This window comes from Halichoerus grypus, chromosome 9, assembly GCF_964656455.1.
Source record: "Halichoerus grypus chromosome 9, mHalGry1.hap1.1, whole genome shotgun sequence".
Lineage (NCBI taxonomy): Eukaryota > Metazoa > Chordata > Mammalia > Carnivora > Phocidae > Halichoerus > Halichoerus grypus.
The window spans coordinates 78,432,514-78,447,332 of record NC_135720.1 but is presented as its reverse complement, the minus strand read 5'-3'; the positions used below and the strand labels follow the sequence as shown (position 1 = coordinate 78,447,332).

The 14,819-nt window shown below is 36.7% G+C and overlaps 1 pseudogene; it reads right to left on the bottom strand.

Moving 5' to 3' along the window:
• Window positions 1-6,612: 6,612 nt before the first annotated feature.
• LOC118529367 (prostaglandin E synthase 3 pseudogene) lies at window positions 6,613-7,112 on the bottom strand (annotated as a pseudogene).
• Between the last annotated feature and the right edge of the window lie 7,707 nt (window positions 7,113-14,819).

Below are 14,819 nucleotides of genomic sequence, written 5' to 3'. Positions count from 1 at the left end.
TATGAAATTTTACATGTAGCTTTTGTACAGGTAATGCATTCATATGATTCAAAAGTCATTAACATAGAGCATAAAATGTCTCCTCATCTTTATCTCTGTTCTTTTGGTGTCTGTTCCTATATATTCACTCTAATTAGTATTTAAGTACAAATAAACAAAAAATCCAATATTCGCTCACAGATTTTCTTAGATTTTGGCGTAAGTAATTAAAAGGTTGCATTCTCATTAACTGAAATGGGTGAGACTTTAAGTAGTACAAATTTGTGGGAAAAGTTCAGAAATTCCACTTTGGATATTTACACTTCAGACTCCTACAAGCTATCCAAGAAAATAGATTGAGTAGGCAATTGGACATGTGTATGGAGACCACCATAGAAACTCAGGTTAGAGACATACTTTTGAGAGTTATCATCAGTGATTAGAGACTAGATGAGATCACCAAGAGAGAGTGTATTTGACAAAGAACCAAGAACTGAGTACGGGCACTATGACATTAACCATGAGGATGTAGGGCAAGCTGTAGAGACTGAGATGGGAACAAGTGGTAGGAAAAACATTAGGCAAGCCTGGAAGCCAAGGGAAGAAATAATTTAAGGAGAAAGGGGTGATCAGCTGGATCAAATGCTGCTAATAGGTCAGATGGTACGAGAGCCAGAAGATGATTATTTGACTCAGCAACTTTAAAGTCATTAGTGATCCTGACAAGAGACATTTCAGTGGAGAGATGGAGGTAAAAGTCATGTTGGAGTAAGATCAAGAAAGAATGGAAGAAATAGAAATAGAGATACCAAATACAATAATTTTTGTTATGGTAATATTTTTATCTTCTAATTTTCTTCAATCTGTCAGTTCTGTTTAGGTGATCCACTAGCTTGATTAAAGTGATGAGTGACCTGATGGTGGCTATATAATCCCTCTTTACCTGGAATTCTCTCTCTCTCTTTAGAAAAATTTCTGCACCTATAAGATGTTTCCCATAGCTAGTCTTCTGCCCAGATGGGCTTAATCTCCTGGACTGTGTTCCTATGTCTCTAATGCAGGGTGTAACCTGCTGCATCAGGAGACAGTTCAGTATTTTCCAAGCTCTTAGCATTGCCTCTCTTTGCTTTCAGGGATATGGTACTACTTTCCCCACAAGAGATAATGTTTGTCTTCAATGGTTTATTTTTAGTCATATCTGCATCATATCTAGAAATTCTTTGGCATAGTTGGCATAATAATTCATTTTTTACATAGTGTCTAAGACTGATGTAATTTTTCCACTAATTTTAATAATTTTTTGGTCATTTTTGCTTAATTTGTAGGAGGAAGGCAAGGAGATAATGATTATCTATGATTACACCACATTTCTGTAAATTTGGCTCTATAAAATCTTATTTCCATTACTAGATGACTGACCTTGGGCAAGTTACTAAACTTTTATAAAACTCAGTTTCGCTATCCATAAAGTGAGTGATGACACATAAAGGGTTACTGTGAAAATTTAAGTGCTTGGCACAAGTTAAACTCTCATTAAGTTTCTGCCACTTTGAAAACACACAAGGATATTCAAGATATATGAGCATCACTGTTTGTCTGTTATTGGCAATCCTAAAGGCATCTTTAAACACTGGGAGAAGACAGGTTGATTGAACATACAATGCAAAGAAATAGTTTTTTCCTTATTTCAGAGAAGCATTGGGAGGAGGTACAAAGAGGTACATTTTATTGCCAAGATTTAAAAAAAATAGTTCTGGAAAAATTTGCAGAATTTTTGCTATAAATAGGACACATTACAGAATCATGTTATGAAGATTAAAAACATGATAGCAGAACACCAGGAGGCATCCTGCACTTGGATTCTGTGATTAAAGGAAACATTTTTGTGTAGCCCTAAAATTAATTTAGAGTACTTCCATTGCCTTTAAGCATATGACAGAATAATGTAAGGTCACAAGCTTTAAAGATAGCAGTCATCACCAAATCCAATTTCTTCATGCTGACAGCAATTTAGTTGTTTTTCCTTGAAGAACTGTTCTGGTTCAGGGAATTAATAAGCAAAGCATAGTATTTACACCTTCCTGCCTTACAAATTATATTGCAGCTCTGCAGTGACTGTAGAATACTAGCAAGACTTTTTAAGAGATTTTTAGAAAAATGAAAATTTATATTGTGCATCTTAGTTTTAAATTTTTAAATATTAAATGGTCCAAAAAGCTCTGATTTCTGTTTTATTCAACATATTAATTCATTTTCTAACATATTTAGGAAAGCAATTTTGGTTTTAATGTCAACAATATTAAACAGTTTTGAAACTGAAAGCAAAAATATTTGTATTCCTGTATTTAGAAATACTAGCATATCATGGTTAGGAGATTCTGATTTTTTAAAAATAATTTCACTTTTAAAGTTTCAAAATATTTACATGTGAAAAAGTTAGGAAAAAAGGAAAAGTGGGGAAAATGGAGATTCATTCTTTAATCTATTTATCTATTATCTATTAATCTATTTATCATTTATTGAATGGCTATTTTTTGCAAGTGCCTAAACTGTGCAAAAGAGTGTACTATCTTATGGAAAAACCAGTAAATAAACAGATAATAAAACTATTTAGAGGTGCTTGGGTGGCTCAGTTGCCTTTGGCTCAGGTCATGATCCCAGGATCCTAGGATAGAGCCCCACGTGGGGCTCCCTGCTCAGCAGGGAGCCTGCTTCTCCCTCTCCCGCTCCCCCTGCTTGTGCTCTCTCTCTCTCTGTCAAATAAATAAAATCTTAATTTTTTTTTTAAATTGCTGTCACAGAGGAAGTTCTTGGAGATGAGAAGACGGAGAACCAGACAAGGGAAGGAGAATAACTGTGGGTGCATAGACATGGCTTTCCAGATCCCTGTGCTGCATGTTAGAAGTGAAGGATGTGGAAAGGGCATAACAGAGAGGAGTAGCATTTGCAAAAACTCAAGACATGAGGAAACTGGTGTGGTTGAAATAAAGAGTAAGAGGTGGGGAATGGCAAATTTAAGGCTGTATGAGTAGAACCCTGATCAAGAGAAATGTCTTTCAGATAAATGCCATATGATTTTACTCATATGTGGGACGTAAGAAACAAAACAAACAAGCAAAGGAATAAAAAGAGAGAGAGACAAACCAAGAAACAGACTCTTAGCTATAGAGGACAAATTGATGGTCACCAGAGGGGAGTGGGGGTGGGGGGGTGAAATAGGTGACGGGGCTTAAAGAGAGCACTTGTCCTGATGAACACAGGGTGATGTATGGAATTATTGAATTATCACTATATTGTACATCTAATATTAATGTAACACTTAATATTAACTGTACTGGAATTAAAAACTTTAAAAATAAAGAAAAATGTCTTTTATTGCAAGGAGTCTTAATTGAATCCTTGACAGGTAAAGGTTAACTTGTCAGTGTCTGATTACTGAAAGAGCTGCTTCTCTGAGAGATAATGGTCATCCTAGGGCAAAATAGTCTAACAATGGCTGATAGGTCAAAATAAGAACCAGAAGTTGTTCATATAATTCAGCAACATAACATCACTAATAACCTTAACAAGATTTAGAATAGATGACATGAACCAAGTCAGAGGAGTAGACCAATGAACCTAGAAGAATCTCTAGGTTATATTTAGGGCCTACCTGTGGTTGATAACCATGAAAATAAGAGCTATATAAAGATACACACTGTAGACGGAGGTTAAAAAAATCATTGAGGATAATAATCTAAGTTTTTATTATTTTTTAAAGGATTTTATTTATTTATTTGAGAGAGAGAGAGAGCACGATCATGGGGAGGGGCAGAGGGAGAGGGAGAAGCAGACTCCCTACTGAGCAGGGAGCTCTATGCTGCACGGGGCTTGATTCCAGGACCCTGGGATCATGACCTGAGTCAAAGGCAGATGCTTAACCAACTGAGCCACCCAGATACCCCTCTAAGCTCTTACTATTAAAAACTCTTTCCCAAAGGGGTTTAACTAGGGGTCTCTGTAGATGAGTTCTAAACTGCATAGGGGGCTCCATCCTCAAAATTTAGAAGATCAGAAAATGTCACTGTATGATATTGAAAGTAATCATCATCTTCACAAAACATGTGTTTATCCATCTTCAAAGGTAAGTCACAGGAAGAAATGGTTTGTGGAGGCTCTGTTGGTAACACTGATGTGGTCACAATTACTATCAAGTGAATAATCAGTCTCCCAAAACTCATCAAGTATTTAATATAAGCTGGGGAGTAATGAGTTGTAACATGTCTAAAAGGTTGGTGACAGAACACTAAGATGGCAGCTCAAATATATAAAATGTTTGAGGTGAATGTATGTTAAGTAGAGGTCTTCAAAGTAGTATTCATGCATGTTACAGGGTTTACAAAATGGTCTCAACAGATCCATGCGAAGGTTAAACAAAATGTTCCCACTTCTAAAAATACATCTATGCATGTGTATACATGCATATACACATACATACATGTGAGTATATAAAGATATATGTATGTAGATAGATATAGGTTTGTTTTTATCTGGAAAAAAAATATTAAGCTTTATTACCATTTAATGCAGAGATTTACACTGACTTCTTAACTGGTCCATGACCAAATAGCTGCCACCCTCTGGGAGAAGGGTGATACACCTACGTATGCAGGTGATGGCAGAGGCATCCTTGGCTCCTTCTCTCTCATCATAATGCACACATTTCGGTTTACACATGAAGAGTCATTCTAAGCAGACAGAGAACAAACACAACTGTTCAAAGATTGGGAAATACAAATGAGCAAATTCATTCAGGAAGCTATGAACCATCTGATGCTATAGGAATGTAAGGAAAATGTATATGGGTGAGGAGATGCAGTGGAAGTAAAATTATAAATCTTGTGGTATTGATATTAAGGCATAATTTTTCCACCTTTACCTGTCTCTCCATTCAAGAAGCTAGTGGGCTCTGTGCTCACTGTTTTGGGGATGGGATGTGGTAGAGAAGAAAACAGGACAAGACCTGTAAGTCCTTATAATTTTTATTTCCAGAACCTATATGCAATATATATTGAAGGAAGCCAAGGGGAGCAGGAGGCTCCCATCTATGACCCCCCAAAATAAACTCCTGAACTGTAGAGAGAACAGATATTGGAGTGATACATAGAGGATAGAGAGAGGAAGGAAGGGGAAAAGTGAGAAAAACATGAAGAGAGAAAGAAAGAGAGAGAGGTGTGGGTGGGTCTTGGGAACAGGACAGCCTTGTGGCAGACCATGGGGATCTAGCAAGTCACCACAGAGAGCTATGTGGTGTGTCTAGGAAGATGGAGCCCTGGGCAATTTCTCCAAAATACTCTGTGTCCCAGCTGGCACAGAATAGTTGAAATCACTGGATCTGGAGTAGCCCAACCACCTGGGTGATATGTATTTCATTGTCAAACTACTGCGGCAAAGCCAAGGAGTACATTGTCGTCCTTCCCTCAACTCTTGCCTTGACACTACTTAAGACTCTAGTACTATAACAAATCCCTGGGAGGTGAGTATGGGGAGTGGTGATGACCCTTGAAAGAAATAAGATGTTTCACCCACAATGATAAAATAGAGACAGAAATTAAGTTGAATTATAGAAAATTAAGTTGATTTTGAGATCAGATATTTAATAGTAATTGCATTAGGATTTTGGACCTAATCTGAGAAGTAATTGAGAACTATTATAGGAGTTTAGGTGCAGGATTTAGTATCCTGGTTCTTTTTTCTTTTCTTTTCTTTTTCTTTTTCTTTCTCTCTCTCTCTCTCTTTTTTTTTTTTTTTTTTTTTGTCTTCCAACAGTGTATTAGAAAGAATGTAGACATTAAAAAAAAATCCCCACTGTCATGAACATAAATTGAGGCTTTCAGCCTGGGATAAGCTGAATAAAAAAAAAAGAAACAAAAACATCCAATAGCATATCAACATTTTTTCACTCATTTGCCAAATGCAAATTTGGTCTAAATGTACACTTTCTAGCAACAATGTACAACCTTTCTCTGTCCTCCGTGCTAAGAGATGTAAAAGTTTAAGGGTCAAACAATACTAAACGTACAGGCTTCAAAACCATCAATGTTAAGGCATTCACTAGTTTTAGCTAAGATACATCTGGAACACTGACAAGTGATTACTTACAATAACGTGAAGTAAATTTTTTGAAAAATAAAATGTTAATGGAATAATTCTGGAGGATATACCAGAGGAACAAGTTACCAGTTTAAGGTATCAAACAATTTGTTTCATTAGCCACTTTGAGTCCATGTTCTAAAAATCTAAAATTTAGTTATCTTTCTTCTAAGCCAAGAGCTTCCTATCATGTCAGTGTCTACATTATGAAGTAAAGGAGACTGAGGTGAAATGCTTTTATTTATCACAATGGCTGTATCAATTACCTAGGACCTCAACAGCATCATGGAAGTCTGGGAAAAGTTCATGCATAAAGTTATTGCCTTAGCTGACTTAAAATTGCTCCATTCAATGGTACATATCAACCCTTGGTGAAAAGTTTACAAAAACAAACGGGTTGAAAAGTGGGTTAACAGAGGCAAATACAGCATCTGCCTTTAGAGCTATCAACTCAGGAATTCCTTCATTTATGAAATCTTGCGGAGAAGTTGTTTTTCTTTCTCAAAATCTGGTGATGACCACATTCCTTACTCCAGAGCTGGCATCATCACTGTCTTGTGAAACATCATCTTCTCCATCTACTTCCGATAAATCAAATCCTAATCACCACCCATGTTGTTCATCATCTCAGAGAAATGATCAAAATTGGATGTGTCTTCATCTGAATCATCTTCCCAGTCTTTCCAATATTGAAGTTCACACTAAGTCAATTAAGTTTTGCCCTTTCTTTTGTTAACCTTGGCCATGAATGACCAGATTCGCCTTTTTTGTAAACAACATAAAATTGATCTGTCCGTTTTTTTATGCTTGGAATCATTTGGACCAATCCAGTGAAAAAGATCAATTTAATGTAAATGTTTAAAATTATCACTTCCTCCAGAACAACTGAATGTAAGTTTGGATTTTTCAAAATTTACATTAATATCTTTACTATCTTCAGCACAAAATTTAATGAAGATGTAGTCCCTTCTATCATACCACTTTGCTGAAGCGGGCTGCATGGTGAACCCAACAGGGGTACAGGTGAATGGGTGGGCCAGGGCCTCTCTGACTCTTCTCGCTTCCCTCAGGCTACAGCAGCAGCAGGATCCCCCTGAGTCCCCAGAATGCACCGCAGAGAGAATACCAACTCTGGTCTTGGGAGAGGAGGAACCTCTCAGCATCACAGTTCTCTATAGAAGATTGTCCGTGGAGGAGATATTGGAGGTTAAATATGGCAAAACATGCTTCCTGGTAAGTGGAAAGATACATTCTTTATTGTGCATTAACAAAATTGGGCCTTTACTCTATAAATCAGTATCTCCTTGAGGTTGTTTATAGTGTTCTAGAACTTGAGGTCAACAGTGACAGAGTGAAGTGAATCAGCTGGCTGTGTGTTTTTCTCCAAACGAAGCACTGGAAGGGCTGATTATATGGATTTGGGGCTTGAGAAAAAGAGGGGAAAATGAGTTGAGAATATTGGCAAGTGTGTTATTTTAATGATGAGCTACAGAACTTACTTGGTAAGAAGGGAACTGTCAAGGAAAACTTGCACCAGAGTTAAGCAGGCGATGAAGGCCCTTGGACTTGCTACAGGGGAGAGAGACTGAACTCTACTCCCCTGAACCAAAAGGTAGAAGGGAGGGGCGTCTGGGTGGCTCAGTCGGTTAAGTGGCTGGCTTTGGCTCAGGTCATGATCCCAGGATCCTGGGATCAAGCCCCACATGGGGCTCCCCGCTCAGCGTGGAGTCTGCTTTTCCCTCTCCCTCTGCCCCTTCCCCCAACTCATGCTCTTGTCCTCCAGCACACACACTCTCTCGCTCTCTCAAATGAATAAATTTTAAAAATCTTAAAAAAAAGGTAAGAGGGATTCTAGGTGCTGAGGTAAGCTAGTGAAAAAGTGCTGGAAGTTGGTCAGTGGAATGTGTCCAGTACACTGAATCTTTCCTGAGTTTGAAAATGTTTTTTCTTTGTAATTAAGCCACCTGAGTTTGCTAATAGGCACTTACCAAGTTAGGCTTCTATGTCCAGTCCAATGGGAGATAGGAGTACTATCTTTCTTGATGATTACATTTCAAAGAGATGACTCCCAGGTCCTTGAAAAAGACATTTCTGGGTTTTAAAACTGATTAGAGGCTGGGGAGAGGATTTATCTACATTTCAAAAGGGCAGAGAAAGAATTTGCAATTACAAGCATTTAAAGTAAATGTTCTAAGAAAAGGGAGGTTAGGGGCCTATAGTTGGGAAGAAACCTGCCTAAAATTTTGTCAAGCTGAGAGGAATGTTAAGGCCATCTTGGTCAGAGTGAGAAGAAAAGGTGGTGAGAGACACAGAAATCACATCAGGATAAATGAATTATGGCTCCCTGTTTGGTCAAATAATTTAGGTGGTAGCCTACTGTTGGGAGTTAGGAAATACAGGTCTTATACAGACTGGTTTTAGAGAGTAATGACTTTTTTTTTTTTTTTTAAATCCTGTGACAGTAATCTTTTCTGCTCCAGGAAGGAAAGATGTTGGTATATTAGAAACAAAAATGGGTTTCATGTAAGGCAATCTGACATTTGTTCTCAGAATTCCTACTGGCCCTTTTTATACTGGAGTGAATCCTCTGAAGCAAATAAATTAACTTTGTAAATTGTGCCATAATCAGTAAAACTCAGAAAAAAGGGAAGAAAATAATCATTTAGGGTACACACACCGAGTATCAATAGATGTTCGATATTTTCTCGTGGATTATTTCATTTAATCTTCACAATTCTTAGAAATAAGTACGAATTAATCCATATTTATGGATGAAGAAACTAAATCTAATGCCGTTTTTAAAAGTTGTTTAATATATTAATCCAACTTAGTGTTCTTTGGTATTAATGAAGACCTCTTCATTGTCATTGTCACTATGGAATATGGAACTATAATTGTGAGACAGAATGTTCCCTATAAAAACAGTCGATCAAACTTGGTTATTATCAACTTTCTTCTCTCTGGTGTGATCGTTCCCACGTTACACTTTTCCAAATACACATTTTCTTAGTAAGTATTTTACTCAAAGACAACCATTGTGTAGATTATTTTTACTCCAGGGAGGGTCACGGCCAACATCTTGTACAGACATTTTTTTTTTTTAATACAAACATAAGGAATAGTGATTTCCAGCTGTTAACCAAAGAATATACCAGTAAGCACTTAACTAGTAAGTTTGCTAAAGTACTTTTTTACTTGAAGCACCACATTTTAGTAAAATTGTTTACTTTGATATGCAATTTACAACCTCTTAAAGCATTTGCCCATCCATCTCTAAACTTGATATATATTTATATATAGGGTACTTTCATTTCAATAACACACTCTAAATCTACTTGATAGAGGTATAGGAAAAAATAGTTAGTCTGACCTTAAAGTAGTAATTCTTTAGAAGTAAACACGGTATTTCTCCATTTCAATTTTAGAGCAACTGTCAATTTAAAGTGTTCCATTGATATGTATATCATCTTACAGGATTTGGATGATAAGAGATTTGGAAATATAAAAATTTGTATTTATTTTAAACAACATCAGCTTTAAGGCTTTGTCTTCAAAATCAAATACTTTTCCAATTTAAATTGCTTTGTTTTCATTGTAAGTACTATCTAAATACAATAGATGAATCATGCTAAAAAAACCCAAACTTGTTGACTCTGGACAGCTACTGATTTCTAGAGAATGAAATAGTAGCAATGACAGAACTGGGCTCCAGAAAGTTGCTAAAATAAAGTTAGTTCATACTGAAACATCCAAAATTGCACTTATGAAATCATGTGCAAACTCACTAGTTTAAAGTGTGCAATGAGTTATTTTCATGCTAAGGAGATTGCCAGAGTTTTGGATGTGGTTGTCAGTCCTTAACATTCTCTAGAAAAATGATCTGAATTGTATGGATCTATTCCATGCATTTAAGGAAAGAGAGTAAATATCACACTTACAGATCAACTGAACCCACCCCTTGATACCTGTTCTGACTTCCTGCAGCAGAGAAAATTGTCTTCACCCCGTAGACCAGTGAGTAGAGTGGTCATCAGGCTAGCATCTTGTGGGGCTTCACCTCAACATGGACATTTGCATATATTTTCCCCGCACTTCACTTAATGGTGTGTGTGTTTGTGTGTATGTTTTAGAAAAGCAGGAGAGAAATGCTCTGGCAAATTGCCACTACTCCGTGAGGATTTCATAAGGATTTGATATTTGCCAAGTGCAAAGCACTAGATGAATAAGCAAAGCAACATGCAAAATTATAAAGAGACTCAAAGGGGATTTTATACTTTACAGCTCTGTACTTACTGACCTTGATTTTAACATCATTTCCAAAAGTAATTATTTTGCTTATGACTTTATTGGAAATAACACATTATAGATTTGATTATTTTTTATCAAATAATTCAGTCAACATTTGACAGTCATTTTTTAATTCTTTGTCCCTCCTTCCTCTTTTTTCCTGCTTCCTTTTCTGTTTGTCTTTACTTATTTATTTATTTGAGATAGAGACAGAGCGAGCAAGAGAGAGCACAAGTGGGGAGGGACAGAGGCAGAGGTAGAAGCAGGCTCCCCGCTGAGCAAGGAGCCGGATGTTGGACTTGATCCCAGGACCCTGGGGTCATGACCTGAGAGGAAGGCAGATGCTCAATGACTGAGCCACCCAGGTGCCCCACCTGTTTGTCTTTATCAGAAAGTAAGCAGTATGAGAGTAGAGACTTATATCTTGTTTCTCCAACATGCCTCCTGCACCTGCAACATATCACCATGGTTTCTTGTACAATAATAAATTATTGTTAAGTGCTTGAATAAATAGTATTAAAATGATGTGATTTAGTAATCAAATTCTTAAGACTGTTTTCCTAATGAACATTCTGATTAATTATTTGAATCCGAATTCTCAATACCTTCATCAGTCTCCCTGTAGTTAACTGTAACCCAGTGTTGTGTGAACATAATACAATTTGCCTCCATTTACAGAAATGTTCATTGTCTTCTAAAAATAATCAATTATATGATTTTGTAAATAATGGTAAGTCTAAATATCATTTATAAAAGACTAAATTTAGATTAAGAAGTGACTATGGTTACAAATTACATTTGCTCTGTTTTCTTTGTAAAATATTTTTCTTAAAATCCTTACTCTTTAGGTAATATAGTGACTAGAAATAGTATATTAGCTGACTTAAAAAAAAAAAAAACCTTTAAATCAGGAAAAGTACTTAATCTGGATTTTGCAGTTATTAAATGAAAAAGTTTGAGACACTGATTCTTTACATTTATCCTAGAATCTAATTTTGTGTATGTTTCAGTGGTTTTGTTTTTAAAATAAGAGTTTGTCATTTTTCAGAGGAGTTAACTCTATCTTCAAAAAAATACATCCGCAGTAGTGTTACCTTTTTATTTGAGGCCAGGAATATTGACATAGAATTAGTAAAAACACTAATGGAAATGGGCACAACGAAAAGTAGCCTAAAATTCTCGGGACACTGTAGTTTATCAATAGTCTTTGTTGATGGTTATTATGGTGAATCAGAGATTCCTAATCAAGACATTTTTAAAATAATGTTAGGACCTGGATACAATTCCTAATTCTGAAGCTTGAGCAAAGTAGCTACATGACATTGGCTGGTTTGTTGGAAATCTAAGATTATTTTCTGATACATTTACAATGTATAATAATAATCACATCTAATTGAGAAATTACAAATGTAAAAGATGCTGTAAGTAGTAGCAATATGAATGTTAATATAATTATTACTAACAATGGTTGATCCTGTTGGCTCTGTAAGTTTTTCTTCCCAGGTGTCAGCCCAATTCTGTTATTTATCTTTGATAACTCTGTCATATATGGATCAGCTTCAAATTATCTGCCCACATCTTTTGTTCAAATGAGAAATTTGGAAGAAAGAATTACCTAGCTGAATTAGTTATAAAAGCAGCATGGACCCATGACTTTAGGTACTAGCACTCACTGATACACTTTACTGGGACCCAAAAAATTACCTTCACTTTCCAGAAGGACAGCATTGCAAAAGTGAGCATGTTTAAACTCTGCATTATAATAAATCTCTAAATTCAGACCCTCTCCACCTAAGAGATCTGTGTTTTCCTTCCCTTCATCTTGAATTTAATTTTTAATTTAATTTTATGCCAAGAGCATTCTGTAGTATTGTTAAACTTGTACAAAATGATATTTTGACATTCTCATCCATGTATTTTTTTTTACTACTCTTTATTTTGCTCTTTGCTCTGTAGCCCTTCCATGATTAAAACTACAAAACAAAAGAAAACAAGGTTAAAGTGCTTTGCTCCAGTGGAAATAATGCATAAAATATTTCAGTATTTGTTTCAAATTCTCAGCTCTGAGTTCCAAAATAGACCTTTACAACATAAACAATATCCTTGAAAACATTTTGAGAGTGATAAGGATTTATGTCATCTAAAGTGTCAGGGAGTTCAGAACTTGCAACATGAAGTTTATGCTATGAATTCCAGAGGAAGATAAATGCAAGAGGTAGTAGTCTGGGTAATACCAGCTGCTGGAAAGAAGAGATCCGAAAGGTATAAAGTCCTAAACACAATAAAATATATTTCTAGCTCACCTAACTATCCAATGCAGGTGTTCCTGGTTGATAGGAGGCCTTCTCCATGTGGGGATCCAGTGACTTAGGGGCCCTCCATCTTGTGGCTCACTCATCCCCTCACACCTCCTCACTATCTGAAACTCAGCATCCAGCCAGCTGAAGGGGAAATTAAGTGGAGAGGAAAATCACCTGCTCCTAAAAAGTTTTGTTTCCACATCACTTGCACTCTTATTCAGTTTATAAGAACTTTCGCATCAGGAAACTAAGATATGGTAATCTAATCAGGTTCTTGAGTAGTATGATGTTTTTCTATGTTAGTAAATGAAAGCATTAAATTATCACATGTTAAGAGTTATCTTTCAATGTCTATTGGCTCTTGGAGAAGATGCCCTTAACCAGCTAGAATGCCTCCAAATGGAGCAACTGAAAGGAATAGAAGACTTGCCTCCAAGATAAGACACTTGATAATGCTGAAGTGATCTACCTCTTACAGAAAAGTATTTTACTATCCTTTGTCGATAAGCAAATTGTCAAAAAGGATCTTGTCAATCCTTAAAGATTTTGGTAAGTACTTGTTCTTTCCATTTGAACATAGTTCATGTTTATTATCTCTGGTGCATTAGATATATAAGCTTATGAGAATAAGTGACTTTTAAAAAAATTGTATCCAACCTTTGCTCCCCATCTAGTATTCATATGTGAGATAGAAATGTGGCTGCATAAGTGTGTCTGAACCTTCAAATGTTCTATCCTTCAGCTCTATTCAGGAAAATAGGCAGTTAATTCCATGTTCCTGGCATTGTTAAGTCCTTACTGAGTAATCTGATCTTTGAAGGCTAGAAATCGAGAATTAAGAATAAAAGTACACTTTATTTGAGACTCTAAACCTTGGTTTAGGAATAATTCTAAAACTGTTCTCCAGGGGAGCCTGGGTGGCTCAGTCAGTTAAGCATCTGCCTTTGGCTCAGGTCATGATCTCAGGATTCCGGGATCAGAGCCCCGCATCAGGCTCCCTGCTCGGTGGGGAGCCTGCTTCTCCCCCTGCCTACCTTGTGTTCTCTCTCCCTCTCTCTCTCAAATAAATAAATAAAATCTTTAAAAAAAAAAAAGTGTTCTCCAAAGATTCCTGTACCTGGTTATTCAATCAAATACTAGTCTAGTTATTTCTGTGAGAGGACTTTGCAGATTAAATTCAGATTATGAACCAACTAACCTTAAGAAAGGGAGCTTATCCTGGTAGACTTAATATAATCCCATGGACCCTTAAAATTAGAAGAGGAAAATAGAAAAGTCAGTCAAAATATGTGGTGGAAGACAGCAGAGGAGCAATGAGGCCAAAAGGGATGTCAGAGATAGTCAAAGCATGAGAAGAACTCAATCCACCGTTGGTGTCTTTGAAGATGGAGGAAGGGGGCTACAACCCAAGAAATGCAGGCAGCTGCTAGAAGACACAGATGACTCCCAGTCAGCAGCCAGCAAAGAAGCGGGAACCTCAGTTCAACGGCCACAGAAAACAGAATTCTGGCAGCATCCTGAACTAGCTTGGAAGTAAATTCAAATCCAAAGTCTCTAGAAAGAAATGCAGTCCTGCCAAGAATTTTGGCTTTTTGAAACCAGAAGTAGAGAACCAGATGAGCAATGTGCCTGGGCTTCTGATTTACAGAACTGACGTAATAAGTGGCTCTTATTTTAAGCTGCTGAATCTGTGGTAACTTGTTACATCAGCAACAGAAAAATAATACCTGCTTTTATGGGCCAAGAAAACCAGTATTTTTACACTAGGTAGCATTAAACTAGTGGAGTGGAAATTACCCAGTGGTGCTTCCTGAAGTTTTAAAAATCACTTCACCAAAGGAGGTTTTTAAAACGTTCACTAGAAGGGCACCTGGGTGGCTCAGTCGTTAAGTGTTTGCCTTCGGCTCAGGTCATGATCCCAGGGTCCTGGGATTGAGCCCCACATCGGGCTCCCTGCTCGCCGGGAAGCCTGCTTCTCCCTCTCCCACTCCCTCTGCTTGTATTCCCTCTCTTGCTGTGTCTCTCTCTCAAATAAATAAACTCTTAAAAAAAAAATGTTCACTAGAAAACATAAAGTGAATTATCAGAGCCCAGTAATACAGTTTTACAAGGATCTAGGAC